Raw genomic sequence first — 8584 nt, 5'->3', positions numbered from 1 at the left:
CTCAATAACTCGCACAAAGTGGAAAATCCCCCTCCCCTTCTACATATTCCGCCCTCCACTTTGATTGTTCAGCAGTATGACTGCGGGGGGGTTGGTGGGGTTGGGGGGGGGGTAGGCGGATGAGGGGAGCGGCGGTTTGGGGGGGGTCTCTGTCACAGCTGCATAATACCCTCATTACTTCCCGCGGTGTGGCGTTGCCATTGATGGAAATGGGATTTGGGAAGATATATGGGATGTAATTATTATATACATATATGCATAGCCCTTTCTCAGCAAAAGTGCTTTAGTAAGGCATGCAGATGGGACAGGAGCGGGGGCAGGGGGGGAGGGGGGCGGGGCTGGTGGAACAGCCTTGAAGAAAAAGGGGAATTATTCAGGATATATGGGGACGGGGTGGGTGGGGGGGACGGGGGGGGGGGGTTGGTAAAAGCGTTACTGGGAGGCTCATCCCATTAACCCCTGGGTTCATCCCATCACACCTCAGCCTTGATTTGGGAATTTTTAAATGAGGAAATTTCGGTGGCGTGGTGAGATGGGGGGGGGTGGGCAGGATCTGGCAGAGGCGCGGGTGCGAGGGAGAGGACGCTGCAGGATACAGCTCAGGATAAGCCAGGACTTTATTTGGCAGGGATCCACACATTCTCTGGGTGGCTTATCCACCCTCTTCCCCCCCCCCACCCCCCACCCCCCCACAATCTGCTGTAATCCGCGCCGGGGACAATTTTAGCGCCGGGCTTGTGCTGTTGCCACGGCGGCGGAGGTGACGGACGGGATTGGCTGGCGGAAGCGTTGAGAGATTACGGGCGTTTTTGGCGGCACTTTAGTCCGGCCCACCACCTCCCACCCCCCCGTCCCCAACCCCCAAACACCCCCCCCGACCCTCCCCCCCAGGTTGTTTGGAGAAGGGGAGTGTAGGAGATCGCCCCCTGCTGGCCCCGCCCCCCCACTGCGCACCCTAAACGGTGCGAGCGAGCGAGGCGAGAGGAAAACTGAGCGTCGCCCGCGGCAACGGCCGCTAGCACGACCACATGCTCCCGCCCCCGCCGCAATTTACCGATGTTTGGACAGAGAGAGAGAGAGAGAGAGAGAGAGAGAGAGAGAGAGAGAGAGAGAGAGAGAGAGAGAGAGGGAGAGAGAGAGGAGAATTCGAGCTTAAAGAGCCATTAAAACAGAGACTCTGTCACATTTACCCCTCACTGCGCAGAGCTTGACAAAGATCTTTATGTTCTTTTCTTATTTTTCTCTCCCTCAGACACACACACACACATGCATGCAGACACACACACTCTCTCTCCCGCCCCAACACAGCTAATTAACCAAATGACACAAATGCAAAAATATTTTGAAAAGATGAACCACAGATGTTCGTGCAAAGATAATAAAGTGCAACAGAAGCACGCGAGAGTCACTAAATCTTTCCCAGAATGCCGTTCTGTTCGTCAGAATCGTTTTGGAATGCCAGAAAGGAGCATTCGGCAAAGTCCACCTGCATCACGCCGACGGGCTTTTAATCGGCTGTAATTTGGCGCATCTATATAATAAAAAACAAAATAAATAAATTTTTAAAAAACACTGCAATTACTAAGATCGTGCTGGAGAGAGACATTACATTCTCTCTCAATTCGAATGAAATAAATCTGACGTATTCTCAGTTCTCATATCTGTGAAGTTTTTTTTGAGAATTCCACAAAAGGAAAATTCCGCCGTGACAAGCTGCAAGAAGCACAGCGGCAGCAGAGGCGAAGCCGCGAACTTCAGACTGCGATTTCACTTAAAAAAATGATTCACGTTAAAAACATGAAATATGCCTTCGCGATGCGGGCGCCAACAACACCTGACAGCTCTGTGATCACAGGTACAGGCTCCAGACACCCGCGCTCAACACCAACGTCAAAACGCTCATCTCAACACCGACGTCAAAACGCTCAGCTCAACACCGACGTCAAAACGCTCATCTCAACACGACATCAAAACTCTCATCTCAACACCGACGTCAAAACGCTCAGCTCAACACCGACGTCAAAACGCTCATCTCAACACCGACATCAAAACTCTCATCTCAACACCGACGTCAAAAACGCTCAGCTCAACACCGACGTCAAAACGCTCATCTCAACACCGACGTCAAAACGCTCATCTCAACACGACATCAAAACTCTCATCTCAACACCGACGTCAAAACGCTCATCTCAACACCGACATCAAAACTCTCATCTCAACACCGACGTCAAAAACGCTCAGCTCAACACCGACGTCAAAACGCTCATCTCAACACCGACATCAAAACTGTATATCAGAGTCTGTGCGTATATCAGTCTGTGCGTATATCACAGTCTGTGCGTATATCAGCCTGTGCGTATTTAAGAGTCTGTGCGTATATCAGTCTGTGCGTATATCAGTCTGTGCGTATATCAGAGTCTGTGCGTATATCAGTCTGTGCGTATATCAGTCTGTGCGTATATCAGTCTGTGCGTATATCAGTCTGTGCGTATATCAGTCTGTGCGTATATCAGTCTGTGCGTATATCAGTCTGTGCGTATATCAGTCTGTGCGTATATCAGTCTGTGCGTATATCAGTCTGTGCGTATATCAGTCTGTGCGTATATCAGTCTGTGCGTATATCAGTCTGTGCGTATATCAGTCTGTGCGTATATCAGTCTGTGCGTATATCAGTCTGTGCGTATATCAGTCTGTGCGTATATCAGTCTGTGCGTATATCAGTCTGTGCGTATATCAGTCTGTGCGTATATCAGTCTGTGCGTATATCAGTCTGTGCGTATATCAGTCTGTGCGTATATCAGTCTGTGCGTATTTAAGAGTCTGCCTTACAGTGCGTGTATTTCAGTCTGTACTTACTGTATATCACAAGCACACACAAAGAATTAATATTAACTGACAATGAAATAAATTCTCCATAAACTGAATCCCCCCCCACGCCCGCCCCCGCCCCCACCCCCACCTCCACCTCCACCTCCCTCCTCCGGTTCAGGCGCAACGATAGGCCGGCCGTCGGGACGAGGCCTTCTCGGAATTCTCCGGGCGTCCCGCGCCGGCGTTTGAAGGCTCTTCACCGTCTGCCCTTTCATCCCGCGAACGTGAGCCGCGAACGTGAGCCGCGGCCGACGCCACAGCCGCTAACCTTTGAGGGATGCAAATTCCGCCAAGATAACCGCCGAAACGCCCTGCCCCCTGAGGAAGGCGGCGGCCCGCGGAACCACAAGAGGAGCACACCCGAGCGCGATCCTGAGACGGGGGCCATTTTGAATTTTTTTTTTTTTTCCAGCGCGTTCCGGAGGATGCGTCGTTCGGCCCCTCTCTCTCTCTCTCTCTCTCTCTCTCTCTCTCTCTCCTCTAGCCCTCTATCGCTCATCTCCTCCAAACCCATCATCTTCTAATTTATTTGCTGGACGGACAATATCTCTGAGCGGTAAATACTGTCCACGCTCCGATCGATATCAATTATTTAACGCGCAGCCTGAATCACTTTTGCCGTAAATACAAGCGTCTCCTCTCCTCCGCGGTCGGGTGAGTGCTGATCAGTCAAACCCCCCTGGAGTGGGACCCGAATCTCTGCACCCCCCCCGCCCAACCAACCCCAACCATCTTAAATGCGAAAGGGGTTCCACCTGACGATCGATACCAAGACAAAAAAAAAGTGACTTTTCCAGTCCAGCAGCGTCGAACCGAGAACTCCATATGTCGCCATGACAACCATGATGAAAGAGTGAGAGACGGAGCTCTCAGGCTTTATTTAGGAGAGGTGCAGGGCTGTAAATCCTCAGCGAGACGGAGGTCACATTACTCCACACTCCACGGCATCCATTCAGCCGCTGCTCCGATCCAGACAGACTCGCCACATAAGAGAACGCAGGTGAGTTACGCGCTGTGCGCTGTGTGTGTGACAGCGACGCGACTGGGGAAACACGCGCGTTTACAGCAACGCCCTGATAATGTGGCCCGCCCGTTTCCCGAACCTCCACGGGGACACGGGGAGGACGTGCAGACCCCTCGCAGGAGGCCTTTGTCCTGCAGCTACACCGGCCCCCTTTCCGGTGAGATCAGACACCCCTGATCTCACTCCTGAGCCCAATATGGACGCGTTTCAGATACATTCTCCCCTTTCCCCCGGGGTCACGCTGTCTGCCAGCCAACCGACAGCGCTCTCCTACCAAACACCCGCCTTCCGCAGGATTTTAAACACACCTTCAAGCAATTACATCATCCTAAAAAAAAAGCACTCTCTCTCACTCTATCTCCCTCCCAACCTCCAAAGGACAGCCCTCAGCTGTCCATCATCTCCCATAATTCTCAGAAGTGAACATCACTGCAGCAACTGAGACCAGCAAACCAAGGCAAATTAAATTTGGGGAAAAAAAAGAGAAGGGTTTAAATTTGGTGGTTCTTCAACTGGAGCGGAACTGCAGGGTTCGGTGGCAGGTGGGGGGGGGGGCTTTAATAAGAGACACTCTCAGACTGTAATTATATCATTTTCAAAGAAAATAATCAAGAGCACAGAGCGCCCCCATCAACCCCCCCCTCCAACCCCTCCCTCCAAATAAAGGTCACCCGATCCAATAGGCTGCACTGTAATGAAGCCGTGAGCTCAATCACGTCTGACAGGGGCTGCCGTCTTTTAGGAATGGGCGTAGCTAGGGGCTGGGGTGGTGTGGGGTGGGGTGGTGGGGAGGGGGGGGGGGATTATTACAATAAAAACCCACATGATTAATCGAGTTTGAGGTTAAAGCATAATAATCACCTCCTTTAAGCGAACGCTCATGGTGCAGCGTGAACGTCGCGGTGGAGGGGTCATCCGTCAGCCCGCCTACAACACGCTCTGCAATTAAGCAGCACAGCGGATTATAACCAAATATGGGCGATGCAGTGTACACTGGGAAATGTAGTTTAAAGGAATGCTCACGGTTTTTTTTTTTTTTCCCCAATCACTTTTACAGTTTCTTATGTAAAACACTGATTTCCAATTAAAGGGATGTTCTCCTACTTTTGTTGTAATTATAAGAACCGTTTGTTTTCTGAAGACCCAATTTAAAGTTCTCTGCTGAGTTTTTGTATTCTTATACAAGGGTAGAATTCATATAAATCCTTCTACAGTAATTGGTGAAATACAGAGCCTGGTTGCGTGCTAGAATCTTCATTATCTCTCCAAAGCCACTGTATTTGTTACTGGGAAGCAAATACATTCCGACACAACTAATGGGATGCTGCAGCAAGATCACAGTTCAGACAAATATACCATACTACCAGTACGCGTCATGAAATAAACTTTATGTAAATAACAGAAAAAGGAAAGAGTACAAAGTTGTACACCAAAGCTATTTTTTTCCAACATGTTAATTAATGAATACAGACTCTACATGAACAGATGTTATGCATTTGTTTATGGCAGGGGTGTCAAATCTAATCTGAAAAGGGCCGGTGTGGGGGCAGGTTTCTGTTCTAGCCCAGCACTACCATACCAGATTCTCCTCACCAAGGCCTTGACTGAAGACCGTGAGTCATTCATCAGCTGAATCAGGTGCTGTAGTGCTCGGTTAAAACAGAAACCTGCACCCACACCGGCCCTTCGGCACACCTGGTGAATGCCTGTACTGTGCATGTTTGTGTGTGTGCACATGTGCATATTTGGGTGTGTGAGCGTGCACGAGTGTGCACATGTGCATATTTGGGTGTGTGAGCGTGCACGTGTGCGCACATGTGCATATTTGGGTGTGTCGTGACGGTGACATGCATGGTGTGTGGGCACGATGTGCATGATTTGGTGTGTGTGAGCGTGCACGTGTGTTGTGACATGCATGGGCACTTTGCACATGTAGTTGGTGTGTTGTTTACAACACTTGTGCTGCGTGTGTTTACATGCATGTGAATTTATGTACATTTCTGTACATGTTTCTGCTTGTGTGTTTAATCCATTTCCCCTAAAAGTATGCCAGCTGAGCACTCGGGTAAACACAGCAAAACTCAGCAGAAGAAACGGTCACATACCTCAGCTTAGAATGGCCAGACAACAAACTGCCTCTCCCTCTCCGTCTCTCCCCATCTCTCTCTTCCTCACTCCCCCTCCCCTCTCCATCTTTCACTCCTTTCTAGTTTCCCTTTTGTGATACTCGCTAATTTCGCCATGCCGAGGCCAATTTGTCACGCGCGTGGGCCCGTTTGATTTCATTAAACAGAATATTTAAGCATAAAAATTGTTTAATCGTCTCATGTCATTAGGAGATGGATTTCATTTTGCATACATTTGCATACTTCCTGCCGAATTAAGTCCTGCTAATATGCAGATTTTCGGGGGGGGGGAGGTGGGGGCAGGTTATGGCAGAGGTGTTTATTGTTGTCACTGTGGGCTGTTCCACGCTGGCAGGATGCCATGGGACAGGGGTGACGGGAACATCTGGGGGCCCCGGGGACGGGGTGCACACGCGTACCCCCCCCACGGAACGATGGAACACTGCATGTGTACCCCCCCACGGAACGCTACCGCCCTTTTTACAGACGCGACACAGCGGAGGCAGCAGCTAATCTTATGTCGTCGTCTTTTTCCCCCCCCCCGTTCTGTTTTGTTTGTTTTTTTTCTTTTTTAAATCCCTGTGAAAAAACATTTTCTTTCTCTGTGGCCCATTAAGCATAACTCCGACTTTATTAAATCTGCGCTCGCAGTTGTACAAACCGAATGAGATGCTGAACAGAAATACAAAAAAAAAAAAAAAGAAGCTATATCGGTTTGACATTTTATAAATATTCAATCGTGAGTGCTAATAAAAATGTGGAAAGGACACACTTGACAATTTAATAGTGTGATTGCCATGGAAATGAGATCTGGAAGTGACCGGTTATCCTGGGTGAAACGAGCCAAACCTGTACACTTGTCCTCTGCTACCAGCGCAAACCCACTCATACCCGCCACTGGCCTTGGAGAGGGAACAGCTACTGATCTCCCCCCACTGTTTGTCTGTGCATTTTTTTTGTACTCAGGTTATAGCTGATAAAATACTAACTCAGCACCAAAGAATGAGCTTCTCTTGCGTTTGTTACTCAAAGTAAAATACAGGTAGAGGAAAGCACAGGGGCGAAAAGATCAAAGTGTAATTTTGGGAATTGTGGAACTGTCACCTGGGGTGAGGTGGGGGGGTTGTGTATATGGTGGATTCCCATTATAAATTTTAAGAAACAAAAACAGCACAAGCCTCTATGTAATCATTTAAATTTATATTAACCAAGTGGATCAGGTTTAAGGAATACATACAGCACGTTCATATACCACAACCGCTGTTTGAACGCCGGTCTATAGGGTAACCTTAAAACTCGTTTAGCATACCTCCTCTCCGTACATCTCCGCCATCCACGGTCTTCTCTCCACAACTTTACCTGTATCCTCTCTCTGCCAAACTTCACACGCCAAAAAAAAACCTGGCGGAAAAAAGGTGGAAAGTTCACAACTGCACATGTAAATAAACGCCTGCTTCCTTAACACGTTTTTTAAACTTGAATGCTGCTGCAAGCTGTAATTGTTCTTTCATTATCTCCTCAAAAGTTAGAGACTAATTGTTTTTGAAAAAACCTGTAAACTTGCAGTAAAAAAAAAACAACATTCATTTTCTATTTTTCATACGCCGCATTAATAAATTGATATTTAGTCGTTAATCACGTAGAGCCCCAGTGTAAACGTATTTAGTCTTCGGTACTCTATAGTCTGACATAGAGGCAAAAAGAGATGCGCACGCGCGTGGTGTGCTGACAAACTCAGCAGCTGGCTGGCGAACAGAAAGACTAAATTACAAACCTAAACTAGTAATCTTTGACTTTGAGCTGCCTGAGACGTGGCTTTTAAGCAAAATATCGCGACCGGTGTTGCAGGCATTACGATACACAAACGACAGCGCTACCCGTGCTGTACATCAGCTGGTGAATGCAGCTCGCTTACCTGTAGCCTACGCTGCACAGGTGCCCCGTTCACGCTCGTCAACTCGCGAAAACACCTGCTAGGTAACGTTAGCTTGTTGAAAGGCAGGGGGATTCGACTCGGCAAGCTAGTAAACGGAACTATCTCAGCACGCAGTAGGCCTAATAGGTTTTAACATTTCACGCGTGAAACTGAGAACACTTCCCGTTTCGACTAAGCTAATGGACTCGCTGGCGAATTATGTTTAACAACGGCTAAGTGGCCGCAGAAGTTCAAAACCTCTCGTAGTATATTTCAGGCTATTTTTGGTGCGCTGGGTGAAGTCATTAGGCTGAGCCTTGATTAACACCTGGTGGGGTGGGTGTGACGCAGGCCTAGGACTGGGAACGAGCCGAGACGTGGGCACGCCCATAAATGTTTTGTTTAATGTTTGGTAAGCAGTTGCCTATGTAAAGTACACATATTGCTCTCGTTTAGGATTTTCCAGTTTTAAGAAGTAAGGTGTTATGTCAACGAATTCACATGGCATATGTTGGGGTAAAATAAAAGAAATATATTAAAATAATGAGACAACAAAGCAATATAGTTACTAAAATATGAATGACAGAATTAGAGCACACGTGTTTGAACTCTTGAAATTGCCCTCTTTTTGTGTCGTGAAGTAACAGA

At 48.2% G+C, this 8584-nt stretch overlaps 1 long non-coding RNA gene across 1 annotated transcript in view; it reads right to left on the bottom strand.

Annotated features, from left to right (window-relative positions):
- The window catches only part of LOC135264621 (uncharacterized), a 39811-nt gene extending 31537 nt beyond the window's left edge, over positions 1-8274 (bottom strand). The window contains exons 1-2 of the long non-coding RNA XR_010332760.1: positions 7937-8274; positions 7331-7422 (exon numbers count right to left, since the gene is read on the bottom strand). This is a non-coding gene — a long non-coding RNA (uncharacterized LOC135264621). The remainder of the gene's footprint in view (positions 1-7330; positions 7423-7936) is intronic.
- Between the last annotated feature and the right edge of the window lie 310 nt (positions 8275-8584).

The sequence above is a fragment of the Anguilla rostrata genome, chromosome 10 (assembly GCF_018555375.3).
Source record: "Anguilla rostrata isolate EN2019 chromosome 10, ASM1855537v3, whole genome shotgun sequence".
Lineage (NCBI taxonomy): Eukaryota > Metazoa > Chordata > Actinopteri > Anguilliformes > Anguillidae > Anguilla > Anguilla rostrata.
This window is presented reverse-complemented; position numbering and strand designations above follow the sequence as displayed.